Source organism: Balearica regulorum, chromosome 9 (assembly GCF_011004875.1).
Source record: "Balearica regulorum gibbericeps isolate bBalReg1 chromosome 9, bBalReg1.pri, whole genome shotgun sequence".
Lineage (NCBI taxonomy): Eukaryota > Metazoa > Chordata > Aves > Gruiformes > Gruidae > Balearica > Balearica regulorum.
In genome coordinates, this window is record NC_046192.1 from 13,970,996 (window position 1) to 13,996,345 (window position 25,350).

At 40.1% G+C, this 25,350-nt stretch overlaps 1 long non-coding RNA gene across 2 annotated transcripts; it reads right to left on the reverse strand.

The window, feature by feature from the left end:
- Positions 1 to 5,841: 5,841 nt before the first annotated feature.
- On the reverse strand, positions 5,842 to 16,641 carry LOC142602996 (uncharacterized). Of its 2 annotated transcripts, none has more exons than XR_012836866.1 (3): positions 16,163 to 16,641; positions 8,718 to 8,789; positions 5,842 to 6,284 (listed from the first exon to the last, which is right to left on the reverse strand). It is a non-coding gene; the product is annotated as an uncharacterized LOC142602996 (long non-coding RNA). The 2 variants fall into 2 exon arrangements; XR_012836867.1 differs by lacking the exon at positions 5,842 to 6,284 and adding an exon at positions 7,348 to 7,507.
- Between the last annotated feature and the right edge of the window lie 8,709 nt (positions 16,642 to 25,350).

A 25,350-nucleotide genomic window follows, 5' to 3' on the forward strand; every position in this document is an offset into this window, starting at 1 on the left:
CTGAACCATGGGAGGGACCTGGGCATGGGCAAGTCACCAGCAAAATGTCTGGATGTTCCCTGGCTTGGGGCTAGCAGGAAGTCAAGCACAACACATGTTTCATCACTGGAGAAACTCTGGCATCTCTGGGGATTCCTGACTTGTGGGCCACTTCCCTTTGCATTCGTGGTCACATATGTCCCCCTGGCAACTGAGCGAATGACTCCCCACGTAGTAGTATTAGGGAAGGATTGGCTATAGTTTTCTTCTAATGTCATTTAATGGCTAAAAATGAAGAACTGTGCCTTGGCATGAATGCACGAATCCGTCTGGGAAACTCTATTTTGATTGGTAGGGGAAAATACAGAGATGTTGGATACCACTGAATGATGATAACTGATGGCAAATCTGACATCTAAGTGCCATTCACAATACATTGATACACAACCCCATGTTTAGAGACACCCTTCCTCCCTCCCCCACTCCCCAAAACAATCTGAATAATGAATCAAATGGTCTCAGGAGTAATTGGATCTTTTTCTGTGTAATTAGCAATTTTTCCCCTTGCATTATAATTTAAAGTACTGTGGTTGAATTGAACAACTCATGTAATGAGTCATTAGACTGAGGCTTTTAAAGGAAGTTATTTCTGAAGGTCTGTGGAGGCTAAAATATGTCTAAATTAAAAGAATGACAGGCTGCAATCACGGCTGTAAAATAAAGGTGCTCAGTAAGCAGTCCTATTACAATCAGAAAGAAAAAGAAGCAGATCTCTGTCTTGTGCATGGAAGCAGAGGAAATGATGAATACCTTAGGTAACTCATTCTGTGCAAAATCAATCTTTCACTGTCAATTTTAAATGAACTAATTTGTTCACAAATCTGCTCAGTCAGTTTGGAAGCATACTCAGTTCATCCATATTAGCAAATCCTTTAATCTTGACTAGTCCACTGAGTAAGAAATCTAGAAATGTGTTAATATGACTGGACATATGTAGTAGGATAAGAATTGATTCTTTTAATTAGTGTCTATTCAAGTTATAGTTCCTTCTTTTACTGAACTATTGACCCACTGATATATAAAGAGCTTACTGTTACAACTAAAATACCTTCCAAAGTTATATTTAACTCTTTCTTTATTGCTCAATGTCAGATAGAAAAATATTTTTTTGAATTATCCAAAAATAAACAATGTAATCTAGTTTAAGGTTTTTTTCAGACGTGTTCCCATTAATTCTGGAGATTCAAACTGATATTTGAAATTTAAAAAACATAAGCCCCAAGTTATTGCTAAAGGAATGATATAATCCTTTCTTCCAATTTAGATAAAAACATGAAATGCTATTTACACTCCTAGTTTGATATCAAGACAGTCAGAATTTCACCCGTCACAATTCAGCTACTGAACTTGGTGGCATATCAGGATTTTCCCCCCACTGAAATTCATTAATGACAAATGTTTATTCTTCTAAGAATATATATTTAAAAAAGCAGAGATAGATGATTCTTGTTCCTCTCGTTCCTACTCTGTTCACACAGACTGAGGCCCGAGTAAGTTGAACTCTGGAAAACATCTGTGTATGAAATAAGAATAAACTCACTGTAATTTGCAAACAAACAAGATTGTGTTAGCTCTTGCTCACCCACAGAGAGGGGACAAACACTAGAAACAATCCCAAATAACTGTGCATTTACAATGGGAAGCAGTGGTACAATGATCCCAGCATGGGCTTTGGTACAAAAAATGGAACAGGTCTCTGGTCTGGTCAGTCGGTCACATTTACTTCTCGCTCTTCACCTTACATTTTATAAGAGTCTCTGCAGCAAGGTGGTCCTGGGTAGATATACTGTCCCAGCGCTGAACATCTACACCCTGTCTGGGGAGCAAATGCATTATTAATATTACCAATATGGCTGTGAACAACGTGTTTAAATTATCTTTATTAATCTTAGGAATACTTGGAGTTACAGCAATAGAAAATTGTTTTAGCACCCTGTCCAGGTGCACAACCACTTCTACTGACTTTGAGGTTGAAGGCATAGGACTAGACTTTTAAGACTTGCAGTGAGTTATTTAAGTGGAACTTGAATATAGAAGCAAAAGCGAGCAATGTCCTGATTAAAATGTGGAAAAATGTCATGTACTGAAGCCTTCTTACTGTAAACCAGCAAGCCAGGTCCTTCTGCTTTTTCTGAGCCTGGATAATCTTATTCTCACTGCCTTTGGCAGAACTATTGGCCCACTAAGGTATGATCTTGACCTGGGGTTTTGCACTTACCTGTGTCTTATAACAGCACTTTTTTGCTAGCTATAGTCTATAATTAAGTAAATATAGGCAAGAAAAAGGAGAGGAAATTTGCACTTAAGCCTTCTAGTGTTTCTCTTTTTATCTTCCATTAAATTTTCACTTGAAGGGCATACTTGGACAACGAATGATAGGAAGAAGATAGCTGTTGTATTTTGAGTCCTGTATTTGTGGCGCTTTCTGAGCAGTCATCTGCTTCATTGCAGGCCGTGTCTCTCCTAAGCTTTCAGCGTGATGGTTGTTTTGCTCACCTACTTTTTCAGTAGGCTGAGGGGCTGGGGCCTGACTGGTGGGAACCAGCAGTTTCCTGTCACTGAAAACAGCAAATTAACAGTGGCTTTTCCCAGTCTGCTTTCTTAGTGCATTAAGACTGGCCTTTGCTGTTTGACCTGTTGATACATATGAACTCAGGGAGTTTTTTTAACTGAGTATATAATCAGTATGAGAGGAATTAGGACAACACAAGACCATAACCAGCCATCTCACCTGCACTTGTTCTCTTGTTTTAGCATAATGGTGGCCATTATGGTTTCCTCAATTATTGTTTAATGCTTTGGCCAAAAGTGTCTCTATAAGCATTCTCTTTCCCTCTGGGGTTTGACCTTTTTCTTCTTAATTTGCCTGAGCAGCGGCCATTTTCTGGACTTTGGCTTGCTAATGTGTATCTAAGTATCTCCAGCAGCTGCCCTTGCAGTGCTCCCCAGTGTCTGCCCATGCCTACTCTGAATGCCCAGGTCTTTGAAAAACAGGCTTACAAAAAAGTACACATCAACAGAAGAGCCTTGATTTAGCAGCCTGCCACAAATACTTACATTAATGATGAAAATGTTTCCTTTGCCCAGTGCTCCTTACACAGCATTCCAGCTTGATTATGTTTGTAACCGGGGTCTGTTATGTGTCCAAAGAGTATCAAGAACCAGGCAAAGTATGCACAATGCCCTGCTGCTGGTGGGCAGTTGCTCAGGAGAGTCCCACTGGTTTGGGTGGGAGCTATGTGTTGAGTAGTGGATTTTTGTTTCCAGATAAAAGCCCTGTGGAAAAATCTCCATTTACTTTAATGGTCATTGAGACTTCACAGAGAAGTACCTGATTCTGCAAATAATTCTATGAAATGATTAGCCTTTGCAAATGCCAGATACTTACAGATAACTATACTGGTGTCAGATATATATCCCTGTCTCTCTACACTTAATTCTCTGTATATATTTGTGTGTGAGCTAATTTTGCATGATCTTGGTGGACCACAGGACAGTGGCTTAGTTTGGCTCATTTAAAATACTAATGATGATGGCTTTAGAAGTGACTATAATAATAATCATGGCATTTTTAATGTCTAAATTATTGCAAAACCTGAAAACACTCCTCTTGCTTCCAAGGCAGATGTAGGATTGAACAGAAGATGAATGGCACATCTCTATCAGCCAGTGCATTTTGATAATTGATCAAATTTCCATTTTAATTAGAAAACATGCACCCAAAGTGGGTGGGATCACAAGATTCTATCAGCTCAGTTTTTCTTAATCCTCTGGGGTGAATGAAAAAAATGAAGTGGCTGGCCTTTTGCTAACTCTGAATTCAAGAGATTGCCTTGACCACTGCTTGTTCAATTTATCTAGGAATGTCTTTTGTGCTGTATGCTCTCTGATTGTCTGAAAATACCTTTTAATTTCCTGAATACATATATGTATACAATGAATATTAATCAAGAGCTGATTAGTATCTCTTCTGCCAGCACACAATAATATTTTATCAGAGACAGATTGTATCTGCAATTGCATATTTAAAGTCTATGCTGGAATGGCACACGAGTTTGACTGAAGTCTTCCACTAAAATTTTAGATTTTCTTGTTTGTAAGTAAATTTTGCTAACCAGGAAAATGGAACTAAAAAAACCCCTCAAACACTTGTTTATTTTTTCTCCAGTAAAACTGTCATTTCCTTACTTTCAGGTATTCCAGCCAGCAGAGCCATCAGTATTGCTGATGCTGTATTTGGCTAAAATCTTACCCCCAATCTCAGTTGCTGGCATGGGAGGGAAGGACTCCTTCCCCCAAGGGGTACAGAATGGTTACAGAGCTACAAACCTGAAGGCTAGGCTCAACCCTTGCAACCTTTGCATGAGGTGAAGAAAACAGAGGAACTCAATAGACAGACCACCTGCTAAAATTGATGCTGCAGACTGCCCACAAGAGAGCTGGCGAGGAATCCAGCCCCATATCACCTGGGGAAGGAAAGACCTCCACCATCGCTCTTCAAACTCTGCTCCCAGGGAAATGCCACTTGCTGTACATACCCGGACACTACGACAACTTTGGACAAAGGGAGAGTAAGGTTTGCCTTTTAGTTTCTTCATAATGAACTCAAACTTTTAGTCTGCTTACCTCAAAATACTTTCTGTTTTGTATCCTCTGGTGGCTGAGGCTCTGCCTCGCATGCAGCATGACAGATTGAGTGCTAATTCTACCACCTGTAGACCTTGTTTATTTCAAAATGTCACTTGTTTTTTATATCTTGAGTGCCAAGAGAGATGTTCTCCCAGGATACCAAAAATCAGTCATTATTATAATGTAGATATTAAGCCACCCATGTTTCAAACACATCAGTCAAAGACATCTGTCCTGCAACTGTACAGCAGAAAGGGCAGCATGTTATTAGGGAGAAAGAGAGAGAGAGATACCAAGGGAGCCAGAATCATTATCTGAATATATCACTGAGGCTGTCTGAATGCTGTAGAACCCATGGCAGAGAACACGTAATGTAATGGAAATTTCAGTCCTCTGTGATCATGTAATTGCTCCACAGTAATTCCTTCTAGCAGCTTCTCATAATGTTTCATCACAGAAGAACCTGTGCTTTGAAATCTCCCACCTTTGGGTTTGGGTCATTGCAAAAATTCTGTTTTTCCAGAAGGCTGAGGAGGAAAAAGCACATCCAGAAGCCGAAATCCTTAACTCCAGGCTTTATGCAAGTTGTCAAAAAATACATCTAGCCCCCATTAGGCTCATCCTAACACTTACTCCTGAGTCCAGCAACAAACTGCATAGGAGCAAGAGAGGAAAGAAGAGGAAACTTTCTGAGGGCATCTGCTAGGCCCATGTTGGCTGTCTTGACGATGCATGTCAGGACGCATTGGTAGTGCGCAGTGAGGCTGAAGATTCCCTACTGGCTGGAACAGAGTCATTTGCCAGGCTTTCCTTGTCAGGGAGAGTTAAACCAGTCACTGATCCTAATTCTAACACTGTTGTTGCAGCATTCCAATTTTTAATCGCTACATGACTTGTCAGGTTGAATACGAGCCACATGAATAAAATTTAAAAACCTCCTAATAATGAGGGTGTCAAAGATTGCAAGCACTCGGTGTTTCTACAGTTACCTTTCTGTTTCCTAAAAGTGGAGCAAAGGTGTAGGTACCCTCATTTCCAGTTGCCCTTTCTTTTTCCAGTCCCCCCACAACAGCTCTTTTCCTGAAGCCCATCGAGGCAGTCATCAATAAGTATCACACGCCTGCACCTTCCCTACAGTGCTGAGGTCCCAGAGCTTCCTTCAGGCTTAAGGGGATCCCCTTCTTCCACAATTCGGGGGAAATATGGTTGATGATTAGGTAAAAAGATAAGCCTGCCATATGCCTTCATCCTAGGGTGGCAGCCTCTTTTTTCTGGGTGCTTTTCTCCCCAAGTCTTGAAGCACATGAGAAGCGAGTCTCTTGCTGTCAGTGAGCATTGTCTTTCGAATGCCACAGCTTTGCGTATCACCAATTTGTCTCTAAATGTTTGAAATTCGAAGTAATTGTAGAAGATTGAGGCAAGCAAAGTGGGAGCCACTCAGAAGGAAAGGGCAGCAAACTGACATGTACACATCCCGGTGTTCCTTTCCCCATGACAGAAGATGGCTGGGACAGATGTGCTTCATGCTGTAAGTTCCTGGATGCTGACAAACAAATCAACTTCCAGTAGGCTCTGAGTTCTCATCTGTGATTGAACTAATTTACCATCTTCATCTGCTGTGTGAATGAAATACAATAATTGATTTCAAAAGACACCAGCATGCTAACTAATACGGGCTGCTGAATGCCAGTCTTTTTCAGTGAGAAATTAGCTTACCCTTAGCAGTGTTTCAGTTCACTGATTTCTTTTTGTTTGGTTGTTTCTGTTATAGAATGCTTAAATTTACAGTGCTTTCCACAAAATAAAATCTGCACTGAAATCCCTAATCACTGCAGAAGAGGCAAGGTTGGTTGACTTCATCTTGGCTCGACATTAGAAGTAGACTTACAGCACACACTAAAGCTAAAGCTACATGTAGGAAGAGTTAAATGCAATGTTCTGGTTATGGCTTTAACAGTAATATCAGCATACAACTGGAGCGATTCAATATTTAAAAAGTTTAATAATATGTGGAAAGTAAGTTCAGTGTCAGAGCTGAGCCAAGGAAAATGGGATTATTCAATTGAAAATGAAAAGATGTGGTGAATCTGTCAGTGTTTGAGATGCTGTGGGTTATTTAGAAGGCTGTTGTACACTGCGTATTTTAGCTTGAGCTCAATGATTATTGCAAAATGTTTTGTTTTCATGCAAAAAATATTTAGCTGGGAATACAAAGGCAAGCTGTAGCAGGAGGAACTGTGGACCCAGGGTGCTGTGTACATCGCCTCCAGACGAGGCAGCTGCTGTGGCAGGGCTACCTATCTATCAGTGCGGCTTCTGCAGCTGACACAGCTTCTGGAATCCATCCCCACCTTCAGGAGGAAATTCTTTACCGCAGTGAGACAGTAATGAGGGCTCTAGCTCCTAGGTGGATTCTGTATTTGGGGAACTCTCCTTGGAGCCTCTCCAGCCCTATCTGTGTTTTTCCTGGGAGCCCATTGTAGCCCCAAGGAACTCTTAAAGGCTTCAAGGAAAAGTTATGGCAGAAGCTGTCCTTTTATTACTAGAACAGAAAAATTTGCACTGAATAGTGTTCCTGGGTGCTGCTTTGGTCCCTCCATTTTACTCAGCTGTTATTAAAAATCCCTATTCACCTCAGAAGTTAATCAGTGCACAAAGTCTACTCTAACCCCCCTTTCGGAAGCTGAAAAGTACATCACTGAAATGATAACAAAATTAAGGTGTGACTTTACACAAGACTAGAATTCACGAGCACTTATATGTATTGCTACTTACCTGATGATTTATCTAGTACAGTGGCTGCTCTGCTCTGCACCATCCTTGTTGCTATCTCTCCTTCCTGTAAATATGAACTGATCTGGCAGAACTCATAAGGCTTTTTAAGTGTAAATAAAATCTTTCACCAAGGAGCATTCTTGATTCTGTGCCCCAGTTTCAGGAATACACACAACTAGGATTCAATAAAACTTTCCTAACCAGAAAAAGTACCAGAAGAGGGGCAGAAAAGCCACATTTTCTTTTTTAAAACTCAGACTATGGGTAGTTTGAGTCTTTGTTCCCTTTTATTCTGGTCATCAGAGGGTGAGGAAAATCACACTTTTTCCTGAGTTCAGTAAAAGGTTTTATTTTTGTCATTTCTATTATGAGCAGACTGGGATGAATGTGATTTTTAGTTGGGCTTGGAAATAGCTCATAAGTTTTGGTTTTGCAGAACAAAATCTGAGCTTGTGTTGGATAAAACATGCTTCTTATTATCAAAATCATGAACTTGTATAGACGTGTATAAAAATAAGATTTAGCATTTCTAATCTTTCCTGACAACCCAGGGTACCTGAACTTTTTGCCTTCTCTCTGAACCATAACGTGCTTGAGATTTCCAAAAGAGGGAAACAGGATTAAATTTGATTAAGGGTTACAGTGGTTCAATGTAGAGTAAATTATTTTTATCCACCCTGATTTGCTCTTGTATTGAGGAACTAAGCTGATCTTGTACTTTAGCTATCCATGTTTTACAACAACGAATTTCTCTATACAAAATTTATACAGATGACATGCAACACTCCTTTGTCAACTGTTCAGCAAATTATTATAAAACCTTGAAACACTAATTTCTGGTGTTTATCTTTGACCTCAATTTCTGTTGAATATACTGGAGTAAAATCTAAACCAAAATTAACACTTTTATGTCATCACACAGCCAAAACTTACCCAAAAAACCCTCTGTGCATCTCTTAGTTGCCTTCAATTTAGATTGATTATGTCTTTATACTGGGGAGAGGGCCTGCCTGATAAAAGAATGGCTTAATCTTTATTTGCCTAGAGCAGTTAGAAAAATAAGTGAAGCAAGCAGCCTCCTGTGACTGATTTCTGCTCACTTAAGGCAATTCACCCTTGAAACAGAGAATAATTGTTCTCTGTCCTTTTTCAGATATTGTCTTCCCTTTCATGTATTATATCCAAATAATCTTTAAGATTTTGAACATTAAAGGAATACAGAGTGAATCAAAACCATACACCAGGCTAAATTCTGCCTTGAGACGCATACTCACAGTTTTCTTGAAAGCCAGTGTAAGCCATGCACACATCTAGAAGCAAAATTTGGTCCACAGTCTCTTTAAATTCTGAATTAAAAAAGAAAAAAAAAAAGATAACTTCTGTTTCAAGAGACAGGATATGAATGTGTGGTCTTTGAGCAAGCTACTTGGTGTCAACAATATGATTTAGAATTGTACATTATAAAGGAATGTAATTCCTAGATGGTACCCATCTGGACAAGAACCATGGATTTGCCTGTGGAAATTCCTTACATGAGGTACCTTTTGCTTCTGTACATCAATTTTGTGTGGAAAAGGTAACAAATGTTTCCCTTTAGCACAGAAAAGTTATACTATACCACCCTCCTTTTCATTTAACTCTATTTTTAATAAGAACATTTATTTCTTTCCTGCAGCTGGTCAAAGAGTTGGCAATTACCAAGAAGTTACCTGCCTTCTCTTATTCAGAAGGAACCTAGGAAGCCTTTTCATCTAGTTTCATCTAGCCATCATGTCTGTGTCATGCCAGGCTGGTCTTGAGACTGAAACAATTCCTACCAATCCCAAGTTTAGGAATGCTTGTAAATATTTCTCTTTAATTGTATGTACATTTAATTATTTGTACTCCAGTGAAAAAAATCATATCAGAGGTAGCTCATAATTCTCTCTGAAGTTTTCTTTTATAGTGAATTCTTCCTTAGAGCTGTCTTTCATAGAATCGGTTTGGGTTGGATAGGACCTTAACGATCATCTAGTTCCAACCCCCCTGCCATGGGCAGGGACACCCTCCACTAGACCGGGTTCCTCAAAGCCCCATCCAGCCTGGCCTTGAACACTTCCAGGGACGGGGCATCCACAACTTGTCTGGGCCACCTGTTCCAGTGCCTCACCACCCTCATAGTAAAGAATTTCTGCGTAGTATCTAATCTAAATCTACCCTCTTTCAGTTTAAAGCCATTACCCCTTGTCCTATCACTACATGCCCTTATAAACAGTTCCTCTCCAGCTTTCTTGTAGGCCCCTTTTAGGTACTGGAAGGCTGCTGTAAGATCTCCCCAGAGCCTTCTCTTCTCCAGGCTGAACAACCCCAATTCTTTTAGCCTGTCTTCAGAGGAGAAGTGCTCCAGCCCTCTGATCACCTTTGTGGCCTCCTCTGGACTTGCTCCAACAGGTCCATGTTCGTCTTATGTTGGGGCCCCAGAGCTGAATGCAGTACTCTAGGTAGGGTCTCACGAGAGTGGAGTAGAGGGAAGACAATCACCTCCCTCAACCTGCTGGTCACACTTCTTTTGTTACAGCCCAGGATACGGTTGGCTTTCTGGGCTGCAAGTGCATATTTTTGGGTCATGTGGAACTTCTCATCCAACAACAACCCAAAGTCCTTCTCCTCAGGGCTGCTATCAATCCATTCTCCACCCAGCCTGTATTTGTGCTTGGAATTGTCCCAACCCATGTGCAGGACCTTGCACCTCACCTTGTTGAACTTCATGAAGTTTGCACGGGCCCACCTCTCAAGCCTGTCAAGGATCCTCTGGATGGCATCCCCACCCTCCAGCGTGTTAACTGCACCACACAGCTTGGTGTCATTGGCACACTTGCTGAGGGTGCTCTCAAACCCACTGTCCGTGTCGCTGAAAAAGATGTTAAACAGTGCCGGTCCCAGTACCGACCCCTGAGGAATGCCATTTGTCACTGATCTCCGCTTGGACATTGAGCCATTGACCACAATTCTTTGAGTGTGACCATCCAGCCAATTCCTTATCCACCAGGTGGTTGATTAGTCAAATCAATACCTCTCCAGTTTAGGGACAAGGATGTTGTGTGGGACAGTGTCAAATGCTTTGCACAAGTCCAGGCAGATGACATTAGTTGCTCTTCCCTTATCCAACAATGCTGTAAACTGTTGCAGAAGGACACCAAGTTTGTCAGGTATGATTTGCCCTTGGTGAAGCTGTGGTGGCTGTCACCGATCACCTCTTTATTTTCTGTGTGGCTCAGCATAGTTTCCAGGAGGATCTGCTCCATGATCTTGCTAGGCACAGAGGTCAGACTGACCGGCCTGTAGTTCCCCAGTTCTTCCCTTTTTCCCTTTTTAAAAATGGGGGTTATGGTTCCCCTTTTCCAGTCAGTGGGAACTTCACCGGACTGTCACACCTTCTCAGATATGATGGATAGTAGCTTAGAATGTCATCTGCCAGTTTCCTCAGAACCCATGGATGCATCTAATCAGGTCCCATTGACTTGTGCACATTCAGGTTCCTTAGATGGTCTTGAATCTGATCTTCTCCTACAGTGGGCAGTTCATTCTCCCAGTCCCTGCCTTTGCCTTCTGTGACTTCAGCAGTGTGGCTAGAGCACTTGCCAGTGAAGATTTCAACAAAAAAGTCATTGAGTACTGCAGCCTTCTCCATATCCCAGATAACCAGGTCTCGTGTTTCCTTCCAGAGGGGGCCCACATTTTCCCTAGTCTTCCTTTTATCATTGACGTACCTATAGAAACTTTTCTTGTTGCCCTTGACGTCCCTGGCCAGATTTAATTCTATCAGGGGTCTAGCTTTCCTCACCTGATCCCTGGCTGCTCGGACAGTTTCTCTGTATTGCTCCCAGGCTACCTGCCCTTGCTTCCACCCTTTGTAGGCTCCCTTTTTGTGTTCGAGTTTGTCCAGGAGCTCCTTGTTCATCCGTGCAGGCCCTCTGGTATTTTTGTCTGACTTCCTCTCTGTTGGGATACATTGCTCCTGAGCTTGGAGGAGGTGGTCCTTGAATACTCACCAGCTATCTTGGGCCCCTCTTCCTTCCAGGGCCTTGTCCCATGGTACTCTGATCCCTGAAGAAGCCAGTCTGCTCTCCTGAGGTCCAGGGTAGTGAGCTTGCTGTGCACCCTCCTCGCTGCCCTAAGGATCTTAACCTCCACCATTTCATTGTCACTGTAGCCAAGGCTGCCCTTGAGCTTCACACTCCCCACCAGCCCCTCCTTGTCGGTGAGAACAAGGTCCAGCATGGCACTTCTCCTTGTTGGCTCCTCTATCACTTTCTGTCAGTGGAACTGAGGACACACGCTGTGATATACTGCAAACTAAATGTTAAGAACTAGTTTTGAACTTCAGAAGTTCATCAAGCTCTACAAGAATTCTTAATTTTAGGGTTAAAGGATGATAGAAGGCACAAGTAAACTTTCCTGCAAGCGCATAATTAAGGGAAAACAAACAAAACCCACACACACATACCAAAAAAAAAAAAAAAAAAGCAGAACCAGTTATAATCTAAAATTTGGAGAGGAATCTTTTTACATAGGTATCCTTAGCAAGTGAAGGTTGAGTACCTGGCAAATATATTTGTTGGAAATGTATAATTAAGAATAGAAATAGCAAACTGTTCAGAATTATTCAGTTATGGTCCTTCAAAAGCTGTAATTATACATCCTGAAACTGACTCTTCTCTACTGCTTGGTAGTTCAGTTGGTTGTACTCTATCCAAAAATGGGGCACTTAAGCTTTTCGCAGGAAGGGTCTTCCAGTGTCTCCTCTGTCAGGGAGATATATTTAGGAACAGATCTACTTACATATAGGACATATACCTGGGGGCTGACCCAAAGCTGTAAATTGTAAACATCAAAATGCAGTAAAGATAAACTGCTGACCTTATAAAAATCACGGGTGTTTCAATAGGATAAAGATTTGAATTGTGTCTTCCCTTTATTCAATCATGCCTACTGTGTTGGTCAAATTTGTGCTGGACAAATTTGTGTCAGCTAATACAGTTCTTTGCAGATGATTTACAATGTGAGTTTTTACTACAAATTTTACACTGGAAGCTACTGACAGCTGAATTTTGCTACTTCATGCAAGGTTCCTTCAAATGCAGAGACTTGCAGTGAGCTAGCAGGGTTCAATTTGTTACCAGCTGACAATGAGATGTTTGTAAGAGAAATAAGTTTCGCATACCTAGGCATGTTATCAAGAAGACATTAAGTTGTATAATGATATTAAAAGATTGAATTCTTACCAAACCTTAAATTAGAGAAAATACAAAATTAAATAATTTCTCTCTACATGAGCCCAGATCTGCAAAATGAGTGTATGTGTGTATAAGACCCTGAGCAGATCAGAAATAGTTGTCATTAATCTTAATGTATAATCTAAATTCAATTTCTAATTTTTTAGGACTCCTGAATCAAGTACTTTTCACTTTTCAGATAATCAAATTTTCCACTACAATAAAACACAACATTTCTGTAAGGGACAGTAGGTGAGGGCATCATCTGCTGAGCTCCCAAGCTGCACCAGTGCTTGCAACTGTGCTATTTGTTGTTCTTCCTTTTGACAGTATTTCCTTGACATAGAATTTCTAAAATATTATGTCCTGTTTTAAAAGTAATGGTTTAATAAATAGACATGAATGGGTATGTAGTTTTGAAAAATCCAGCTTTCTAGCAGTCCATCCTTTCTTGCCTCTACGGCTAGAAATGAGACGTAGTTTTACTGTGACACACTGTGAGAATCTGTATCTCATTGTTGCTTAGATCATGGATGGGCAACAATGGCTTTTTTCAAAGTTTCACAGACTAGCAAACTTAAAGTAGCTCCTTTTAATTGAAACCCAGACATACTTTTAGGTAAAAACAAAACTGAGCTGGCTTGAGTTTTTCCCAAGCCAAACAAAAGAGATTGGAACTTTCCATTGTTTTTGTCTGCCAACCATGCATTGTTAAAGGAATCGAAATAAAGAGGGAAAGGGGTCAAGGGTTATGGAGCTCATATTTCCACTCTACATGACCCCATCTCAGCAATAGTGGGACCCTCGTGATCAGTTCCTGTTGGTCTAACGGAACAGCCATTTCTTAAGAAAAGGAATTACTGCGTACAGTACCTTTGTGACTAACAGAAGAATACACTAGCTCTTCAAAGGTCCTTTCATTACAGCCCCTGAAGAGGACTCTGACATTACTTTCCTGAGATTATAATGAAAACAGCTGTACTTGTACCAATTCCCCTTGTTATTATTTTTTGTAACAAAACAAGATTGATGTTATGCCACTTTCTGTTCTGTCATGAGAATAAGGTATCACAAATGCTAATAACTACCACAGTAGCAATATGCACTACTTTGATCTTTTCACTATTCTTTAATTTGGGCAGCTGGCCACTGAATTCCTTCCTAAAAATCTGTGCAGCCTATAAACAAAGGGAAAAATGGCCAACAAAATCAAATGTGCACATTTAAAACTGTCGTGTGACTAGTCCAATTCAAAGCCTACATGAGTAATGCAAATACGATACTTTGATTTTGTGATTCTGGGCACAGAAATCTTAATACACATTCTTCTGACGGTGGATTGTGGCAGAATGAAAAATACCACAAACAACCAATTCTCATTAAAATCTAAAGCTTGTAATCCCTTCATTTTTATTGGTTGCTTTGCCAAAGACTTCTTAAGGGATTATTAAGCTTATTAATGAAAATCCAGAAGTAATTTTATGTGATTTTCCCCCTTATGTTTATAAGACAGTAAAATTAAACATGCTGTGGTTATTTTTTTCCAGCGTCAAAGGCAATGCAATAAGGCAGGATCTGGCAATAGCAGCTGTCAAGATTCCAAAACCGAGAAATGCAAACACCTACTGTCCAAATTATCGCTGTACTGGTAGAAACAGGATAGTAGTCTTTAGTGTTTGTGCTAATAAGCCAGAACAGAACTTGCCTGGCCAGTTAAATTTCTTTTTCACTGAGTCAACTTTTCACAGTGAATCAGATGCACAACTTTTCTATTCTCTGCATTTCAGTTCAATGCCCTATCTGTCTTCAGAACAAGCACCACTGGCCTCTTGTTGACATGAATACCACATTGAAAATGATAAGGAGCCTGATGGTACTCAGAATTTGTGAGTAAAGCTCTCTAAATGAGGATTTTGGATCCTCAGTTCCAGCCATCAGCAATGATTTAGATACTTAAGAACTTTGCTGGAAGCCAGAAGACAAGGTTTCCAAGAGACAAAATAAGTGCCTTGTGGAAAATTCAGAATCAGCTGAACACATAATTTAATTCATAAATGCTTTTGAAAATATGACTATTCTGTTCATTAGTAAATGAAACATAATCATTTTAGAAAATTTTAAAATTATTTCCCATATGAAATGGAGTATGACAAAAAAAGTTCTACAAATTCAGTCCCCAAAGTGAAAGCATCATGAAAAAACGTCTGCATGTCAAGGTTAATTCACTGTTTGGGGAGTTTTCATTCTTGGTTTCATTTCAAAGAGAAACGTTAAACTGATATGTAAGGATGTAACAGAGAAATCTGAATTGTTATGCTTATGAGTAATTGAGAGACCAGACACTGCTTAAAAAAAAAAGGAGCCTCCTGAAATGTTAAAAAAGCCAAGAACGTTCTCCATGTTATAGAAGAGATCGTAAAGGAAAAAAGTTTAAGATGCTTAATCTGAGAGGCATGAGATGGGGAAAAGATCTAGAACCTCTAATGTTTATAGAGAAATAAAACACGGAGGGTACTAGACCAGACTGGAAATATAGTTTTGCTATATTACAACTGAGTTGGTTCCATATATGCTTATGCATATGTTTATACTCAGATACACATAACCAAGTGTATCTTGCACATTTATGGACGTATATTAGCCAAAACCCTCTGGAGGCTGGGGCAATCTTGTTTACACCGCTATACTAGCAACTGTGGTGGTTCTGCAGCCGTGTATTTTGAATGCAGCTACCTTTAGGAAGGGGAAGGAGAGAATGCAGCAGGGTGAATGGTGCCTTGTAAACAAGCTATTACAGGAATTGATTTGTGCTGTATTACAGAGGTATTCATCATCCCTTTCCAATTTCTGTGCAGATGATGCATTTTTTGCCTACTAGTGTAGCTTTGAATATGCATACTTCTTACTGTTGTCTTGAGCGCTATTTTGTGCTATAGACCTTGTTTTGCTGCATAAACTATTGCTTCCTGCAGGTGGTTTGGTCATGCAGCAGAGTAGCTGCATGGCTAGGTATGTCTGACATACAGAGCAGGTGGTTATGTCTGAGAAAGCCTTCCAAAGGCCACACACCACCACTGGGCATCTATACTGAATGGTGCAGCTGTTTTCCAGAGCTTGTAGTGCAAGAAAACCAGCAAAATGAAGAGGGAACACAGTTGTACAGCCTTGAAATGGCCACAATCATTCTACAAATTCAATCTAATGAATTAAATGTGGAGCTCCTTGTAGTTCCAGCACCAGCAAATTCAGTTCATGGAGCTATTCTCACTAACAAATTTTTTGAAATTGTCATCTGGAGACTTCCTACCCCAGATTTTGCATCAGTGATTTAAGCTCAGAAACTTGTCTACAAACTTCAGAAATTAGTATGTCAGTATAGATTTAGTACTACTAACTCTTTGGAGCAAATAACCTCTTAAATAGCAGAGAAGACAAATATGTGATGTATATCCCAAAATACTCACTGTTAAATCTGCAACAGCTTCTTCATTATACTCTGTAGATACGTCTATATCAACACAGGCACTGGAGCAATGGCAACTAGCAGAAACTAGGTATAAGGACAGACAAAACAGAGGCTGTAATAGAAGCAAAGAAACAAACTGCATGACTAAAGAATATTGCATAGAAGAGGATAGATATGGGGCAATAACTCAAAAGGTAAGCAGGGTAGCAGAGGACCTGTACAGAGAGTAATGTTTGCATAGTGTGCCCAGGAGTAGAAGAAAGCCAGCCGGGCAAGAGAGGTTCAAATTTAAGCTCAGAGGATGTTATAGTATACTAGCTGGTAGGGAAAAGGATGTAACATAGAAAAAGAGCATTAGCAGGACCATTATCAAAGCCAGTGATTGACCAAAAGGGAAGGATATAATGAGAGGAGAGCATTAAAGAGAAGAATGGTAGAGTATCAGAAAAGTCTTAGTTACCTTAGACTGTAAAGTAAAAAGACACATGCAGGACCTGCCTGATCATTCCAGCATTTGAGAATGGATTTAATACTAACCTCTTCCCCCCCCCCCCCCCAATGGATTTTTCTTATAACAATTTATTTACTTCTACTGAAATGTGCACACATGCACATGTACACACTGCCTCACATTCCTCTACAACTAAGCATGACCCAGAAGTACAATATTATCTTCTGCATTTGCTCAGATTCATAGAAAAATGCTCAAGGGAGGCAATGCAGATCTGATATATGGATGTCAATTTGTCCTTCTGTCTTAACAACACAGCCAAGGTCTGACCTCCTCCAGCTTCCAGGGGTTTCTGAGTAGAGGAAGGAGAAAAAAAAATAATCACCAGACTATTATAGATGAAAAGACATCTGAAAATGGAAAGATGTTAATTAATGTCATATATCTGTAACACATTTGGATTTTTAGTTACCTTTGTCAGCTTAAGATATTTGGATGAGGCACTAGGCTTATACATGTTTATAAAGAAAGGTGTATACATACCTGTAAAGAAAGGTGCAGTATATGTATTTTTTTTCTAATCAGAAGAGATTTAAATGATTTTTTAATATCTTTTGTGAATCACTACTAAAGAAAGTGGCAACTTCTCAAGCTTTAGGAAAAAAAGGAAACAAAAGAAAAGCCTTTAGATGCCCACAGTAGGTGGCATCAGCTACTGACCTACCTACTAATAAGGCAAATGAAAGGAAAACAGCCTGAGAGGAACTAAATAGCAGAGCGCTGAAGTCTTGAGGAGAGAACAGGCAAAGGAGGCATACAGTGCTTAATTCACCCTGACTAAAAAGCTCTGTCAAACCACAAGGTGAGGATGCTACCATATATAACAGCATTACAACAGGAAAAAATATTTAATTGTATTACAGTCCTTTGACTGGAATACTACTGATACTGAATTGCTGAACATGGCTGAAAGCAGAAAGTCTAATAAGAGTCTAAGGAAATAACAGATAGCCTGGGAGGAATCGCTCGGGCTAGTCAGGCTTCTGCTTGCTGTTACAGGGCCTCAGTCCTAGTGGATGATCTATGGGAAACAGCTCTGATACCAAATTAAGCTTGCTGGTCTGGTTTCCAAATCAGCACCTTATGCAGTAAATAGAAACATGGGACAGAATAAATTAAACAGAAAAGTCAGAATCATAATTATAAATGCCTTCCTCAGCTGCTTTGGAAATTTGTAATTCTTATTAGACTTTCTAAACCTGTTTCTGTCCCTTAAAGCCTCCCTAGAATATTTAGAAAACAGATTTCCTTAGAACCTGAATACTTCTCCTACACTCACTTCTAACCAGATAGATACTTTTAACTTGCTTTTAAAAATGATTAACTCCGCTCTTAAGCAGTTCATTGTTTCCTTTTTACATTTACCATATGATCAGCATTAAGGGTTTGAGTAATTAATTTACTTATATATTTAATACCTGGGTTGATATATTTTGGATAATTATGTATTATTAAATTTATATACATATATTTAATATATAGATAATATCTGGTTGAAACAGTGTTCCAATAAGCCTTTTTAAGAACTTCCTCAGCCATGGGACAGTTCTGCTACTACTGGTACAACCCCATGTTATTTCTGGTTGTTTATTTTTCACTTTAATGCTGCATTGCAGAAATTAACTCTGGTTACTTTGGCATTGGACTCATTTTAGGTTTATAACCAGCATAATTTTGTTTGTTTTTAACTCTGAAATAATATAGGAAACACAATGAAAATCTTTTTAAAACATGGATGTATTTTTTTTAGTTTTTATTGGTTTAGGGGACAAGAGGATTGAAGCATCAATGTTTTCTTGCAAGCTCCCCAGCAAAAAAATAAAGAGCAAAGAAACATCTACATAGAATTCTTGCCTTTTTGTTTGGACAGATTCCTGCAATTTCTTCCCATGGCTTTAGTGACTCCTGGAAATTTCTCATATAGTCCATACCGTCAGCAGGATTCTTTCCCAGATTTCTCACCCTTTTTAATTTGTATCCCTTAGTTACCTGCTCCATCCTTTCCTTCCCCCTCCCTTCTACTTCAACACTAATAGGCCTGCTGGAATCCACCTTCTAAATGAAATCAGTCAAGTCACCTCAGCTTTGATTGCTTTATTCCCATGCTGTAGAATGAAAGCACTCTGTTGAATCAAAAATGTTCTACATTCAATTGTCATAAATAACAATGCACAGCAAAGAACTTAAGCTATCAACATAAACAATACAATATGAAAGCGTGCCTCAAACCAGATGCTGCTTTATTTCTTCCCAAACAGTTTGAAGAGCCTGTTAAAATGTTTCAAGTTGCTGTTTACAGAGGGTCAAATGAACATTTTTCAATGAAATGTGTCCCTTCTGGTTCCTTAATGATTAAACACAGTGGAACAATAGCCATTTAAAATAGCAAAAGAATATCCGATGATTTTTTATTGTTAGGATTGTTAAAATAGGAGGAGTTGAAAAGCTTTGTGTGAGGTGAAAGAAAAATGCTCTGACAGCATCAGAGCCACCTAAAAGATTCTGACAATTTGTCAAAAATCACTGCACTTTCCAAGTAGCCTTTTGCAGGACTCCTGGGAAAATAAACAGCATCTTTCCTTCACTTAGACAGGCAAACAGTTTTTCCCACAATTCCCCCCAAATGTTGTGTTGTGTTCCCCCCACAAATGAGCGTTTCCAAACACAGATCTTCCCTCCTGGAGGAAACAACCTATCCAATTAAATTCTGTGTACTTGTGCTTTTGGAAAAGGGTCTCTCTAACACCCAATACCCCAAATTTGCCTCCTGGATCTTGCTCCTGCTCTCCTGCTCACGTATGTCAGGATTCAGTCTACCGTAGGTATTCCATTTGGCTGCATGTCATTAAAATTGCAGTTGTTTTGAGTGTTGTTGGTAGAACTTCAACCTTTAGAATCCACTTTCATCCGCAAAACCGGGTTGAATTTCATTGAAAAATAGTCTGCCTTTGCGCAAAGACACTCATGCATTCAGAATGTGAAATGTTGACCTAAGATTGAAGCTGATCTTGTTTGATAAGAAAGCCACCATTCTTAAAAAAAAAAATAAAAAAAATGGGGGAAAAAAGACTAAACAATGCTTTTGTTCTAAATGGTCTGGAACAAAATCATATTTCTTTTCATGTTTGATCAAAGCCTTAGGAACTTCTCAGGATTTTGAAAATCAGAGCTATCAGGCTACTGCACCTCTGTTGCACCTCTACCACTTGGTATTTGTGACTTTTACCCTATCTGGCTATCCATGCTTAAACCATGCAGAGCAGTATTTTGCTGTACAATGAAAATGAAGTCAGCAACATTTCTGCTAAATTCGCATTATCGTGCTGGAGAGTCTGACTTTTTGTGTAAACATACTCAGCATGCAACCATCAAAATAGTCAAGGAACAGCAATAACAGGTAATAAGTTTTTGCTCTGTGAACTTCTGTGCTTAGTTACTCATAACTTCCTCATGTGCCAGGGGCTTTATAAGGCATATAATTAATAAAAGAGATTCTTATTAAACTGGATCCATTTAGATCCAGGTATATAATTGTTTTCCTTAAGAAATAACAAGTTTATGATGAATATGATAGGTTTCACAGTGCTTCTTTCTAAGTAGAATGCTTGTTTCAAGAGCTAAGTTCATAAAACTCTTCTTGCCTCCACAGAGAGAAGTTTATACTCTGTTTAGCCTTTATAAACATGTGCAGTGGGGCAAGAAAATATAGGGAGCCTTCTTCCCCATGTTTAAGCCTTCTCAGTCCCTACTGCCGGTGAGAACAAGATACGTTTTCCTACGCTTGATGTCCTAAAAGGGCCATGAAGGTCCTGGGGGATATTTACTATAAATCAGTCTGCAAAATTCACAAGAGCTAAAGTGGTCGCTGGTATACTGGTGGGGTTATTCTCATGGGGATTTGACTGCAGGGTGTTGCAGTGTGTGCGGTACTGTTGTGGGAGAGGTAGAGCTGAGCAGCACAGTGGGAGAGGGGTTTCATTCTGTGTAGGGTAGGGCAGCGTGCGAAGGTCTCTGCTAGCCTAGTGGCAGATTTACAGCAGTGTCTGATTATTTAGGAGAGAAATAAGTGTAGAAAGTGCTATATGTATATATGCATAGAGATACATATAAAAGCATATATAAAAAGCTATATAAAAAGTGGGTGCTACTTGGGTGCACAGGTGTTTCAGCGGCTGCCCTTGCTCCCCAGCCCCAGCTTTATGTTTGCAGACTCCCCCTCCTCTCCCTCCTGCTGCTCACTAAACCCTCACCAACGAGCTGAGACTGCACAATATGGGCTTGGGTGGACCGGTCAGATGATGGCTTTTATTGGATGAAAATTCAGCAAAATGAGTAAGTAAAGGTCACTAGCGTGTCGAAAATCCCACTACCCATCGCAGATGGGTACGGTAGCCAGGCTGCCTCTAACATACTCCATTTCCACAGATAACAACTGATGCCCATTAGGCCCAGCTCAGCCGCACACATTAAGCTCTTTGCACTGCATGAACTCCCATGCTAAGTGAAGTGCATCACTGTAACTGATTTTCTATACCTCTACCTTAGCTTCCCTCAAGGACTACGGCAAAAATAATGGTGTTTGTTCATTATTGTCCCTGCTTTAGCTCTCTTTAATTACATATTTATCCATCCCTGCCTTTCTGCCTTCAAGACCAAACTTTAAAAGTACAGATGAGACAAAAATCTGTTGGTTTTACATTATAGCAAAATTGTTTCCTGTTCTCAGGTACTGTATTCCAGCTTCAGTGGAAATGTGGAATAAAATCTTTGCTTCCAAGGAGTTATGCCAAGTTTTCACTGTTAAAGCGAACAGAAATTTTGGCCCAGATCTTTTGATATGTAGGGTACAAGCCATTTAATTTTAGTTAGGCTTCTTTCCAAACTCCAGAGAGGATCTAGTGAAAGAAGGAAGCCTATTAATGCTGTGAGGACCTCCAGTATTTGGCTCATATTAGTTCTAGCCTAACAATCTCATTGCAGGGTGCAGAAATAGTAGGTGAGCACTGGAATGGATTGCTTCGAGGATAGTAACAGGTACTACTACTATTAAAAATCATTTAATAATTAAAAAAAAAGAGTGACAGAAGGGTATCAGAACTTACTTAGCTGAAGTCAATCCTGTCTTCAGGCGAAACAATGGGCCAGATGATCCCCCTTTCTGACCATTTTATTATGGTTCATTCCATGATTTTCTGGTCCACTTTCTTCAGTTTCTTCTGGGAATTCATCATGGGTTCATCTGTGGATATGTACAGGGCACTAAAGAAATTTCCTCACAACTTTCTGAACCTTCCAGGAAGAGGAAAGAAGTGCTGGACCATCTCTCTTCCCCTTGCACAGAAGGATGTACGGTTAGAGAACAGACAAAATGCAGTGTTAGTTTCTTTCATCCATCCTCCTTTCGACCCTTTGCCACTCTATGCAGACCTGCTAGTCATGACTAGCTCAAACTAGGTGGAAGACAAGGGGATGGTATGTTTTGCTTCATTCCTTGCATGCACACTCACCTTTCTCACTTAAACTATAAGTCAGTCTGTTATGAATTCACATCCAGGAACATTTCACCTATCCACAAAATTATCTTTCTGCTCGATGTTATTTGGACTCATGCTTTTTTTTTTTTTTTTTTTTTTTTTTTTTTTTTAAGATATCTTTAGTACAGGACTGATAGTTACCTCTCCCTAGTAAATTTATCTGAGAACTGCACCAATCCTTTCTGTAGGTGCCCAGAGGATTTGTACTTTTCCATACTGTATATATCTCTGTCAATTATTTTTCCCTATGTTTCATAGAACTTTTTGTAAGATCATAAGCAGTGGCTTGTTGCCTCAGAGATTTGAAAACACTGTCATCTGTTGAGTTTTGGACTGCATTAGCTTAGTTTGAGAGTCACGAGTTTCTGCTGCTGGCAGTTACTGTCTTCAGGATGTTCGCTTAAGAGCATCCTGAAGATACTTACATCAAAACCAAATCTCCCAAATTGCCAATATTAAGCAATAATTTCATAGCTGACTTTTTGAGATATTTGTGTAAGAATGGTTGGCCCACCCACACACTGTACAGAAAAACAGCACATATATCACTCACCTTGCCTGAATTGGCTGAGCTTTTGAATGAGCTACATATACATGTACTCAAAAGATCTTCTATACACACAAACTCAAGCGGTATCTTTGGCAGCTCCAGCGAAGGGTGGAATATGAGCCTGAACTGAAAAACTTGCACATACAAGGGGGAGTCCAGTTCTCCTTTTGCTAACACAGATGTAAATCAGGAGTATGCCTTTGACAGCCAGTGGTGCTATGCTGCACAGACAGTGTTACTGAGCAGGGAATCGGGGCCAGGACAGAGATCTGGAATATTGCCAAGTTGAAGAAATATTAGGTTGATACCTGCTCTGAAATCCTAAAGAAACCCTCACCTCCAAGTTTATCAACCCACAACTACAGATGCTTAAGTAAAGAAGAAAAAGCCCCTGCGTGTTTGGAAATCTGGCCTTTATTTTATATCACACTCATGACAAAAAGTGTTAGAAAAATGTCTTAAACCACTACTTGGGGATTTCCTCCAAGCACTATGCCAGCTGCTCTCAGCCTCCATTGTGAAATGATGGGCTGCTGGCATAGCCAAAGTACTTTACACTCCAGCAACCACTGGATGCATAGCAGCCCTTTGGGAGTCATTACCAACTGGTGTAATTTAGGGCAGCCCTGAGGCAGCTCTAAGTCACAGTCTCCAGGAACTGGAGGCTATAAAGGTGGCATAACACCTCTCCTCTAGGTCTATAATCTGCAATAACATTTACAATACAGGCTGCATCATATTATTTCCATGTTTAATTAGAGTAAAGAATATCAAACATTTTACTTTAACGCTACCCCGTGTGCTGTTACCAGCTCTGTATGTGATTTAATGGGTGATCAATCATTCACATATCAGTGGTGATGTAAACCTGATGTTCATTTGCTCTTTTTCACTTCATGCATGGGTCTCATGTAACAAGAAAAGAAATATCTACCAGGAATGTGGTAGTTCTGCATTGCTGTTAAATCTCAGCAAGCCCTCCTAGAATCCAAGAAATAAGGTAGCATCAGTTTACAGACCAGCTTTTCAGTGGCATCGTTCCAAGTCTGCGCTATTGGTCAGCACGGCTTATACTTTACTTTCATGGCCAAATATGTGATGCTTGACATGTCAAGTCAGCTGCTATTTTTTAAAAAAGAGTAGATATTGTTGATACAGCTGTGAAAGGATCCTTTCTCCTTTCCAAAGAATTATCACTAAATTGCATTAACCAAAGAGAGACCCTCTTCATTGCTTCACAAACACTCTGAAATGAAAAGGTTGAAGATGTTGGGATATTTTTGCCCCATCATCATTTTCCTTTCAGTCTCTTCTCACTACCCATCTGATCTGATGCTGCTGTCCACTTATATTTCAAATGGGTATTATCCTGCCATTTGTCTTCAGATACAACTTCTGTTGAAATTAAAAGGAAAATTGCCTTCATGAAATCTGAAGGATTAGAGCTCTTAAGGGAAAAATGGTGAGATTTATCCCAGTGTTTTAGGCCAGTGAACAGAGTCCAGCTGAGCTCAGGAAGAGACGGGTCGGTGGTGTCCCGTGCCGGGGGAAGGAGGAGCCGCAGTGTGCGTGGGGAGATGGGTGCCTTGCAGAACTGTCCCGGGGAGCCCAGGAGCTGGCACAGCGTGCAAGTGCTGCGTGCCCAGGGGCTGAGGTGTCCCAGACGTGCCAGGCACGGACAGACAGGTACCATTCCTACCTGCGCTGCTCTGCAGGTGCTTCTGTCTGACTCTGAAGGACAGCTTCCAATTCTCCAGGAGCGAGAGCGAGAGCGGGAACGCAACCTGAGACCTGCCAGGGAAAAGGGAGTAATTATTTTGCCAGTGATAACAGCACACCTTTGTTGTACTCATAGTAATAAAACAAAAGCTGACAAGTGATGACTTCTCTGAGGTGCTTTTAACCTTAATAAGAGCTCCATTAATTTTTCATATTATTGATAAAGCAAATTAATACATATCTCAAAACAAGCAAAACATAAAAAGGCATCAAAACCAAACTGAAATCATTGAATCTTATTTGCAGAGAATGCCATTAAAATAATGTAAATCTCTTTCTGTAAATTAACTTCATGCATAACTAGAAATGATTAGCATGCATATATACCAACCTCTGTGTTTGCAATTTCAACACACATCCTAATAAACACTGGGGTTTTTATTCACTTACACTCTGAAAATATTACTCTGTATGAATGCACGCTAACTCTGAGAAAGAGCTAGTGGGAAGAAGTGAATCTGGTGGAAGAAGAGCTGTCACTGAGCCTCCCAGACCATAAGGGAGGATCTCCCTCGCACGGGACGGACAAGTGGGGAGAGACCACCCAAACAGTAACCATTCCACGTACCTGGGAGCACCTGGGGACCCCTGAAATCATGGGCAGCGAATATTTTAGTACAATGCATAAATAAGGCTTTTAGACACTTGCAGCAGTGGAGTTCATACCCTAATCCCACAGCAGCAGGGAATTTTCCCAAGTCCAGAGAGGGCATAGGGATCCTTTTTAGCCAGTATAATGGCAGGCGGAACAGAGGACGATCTCCACAACAAAACCCATGATTTTCTTTACTTTTACTTTGTGAGGGACAGTG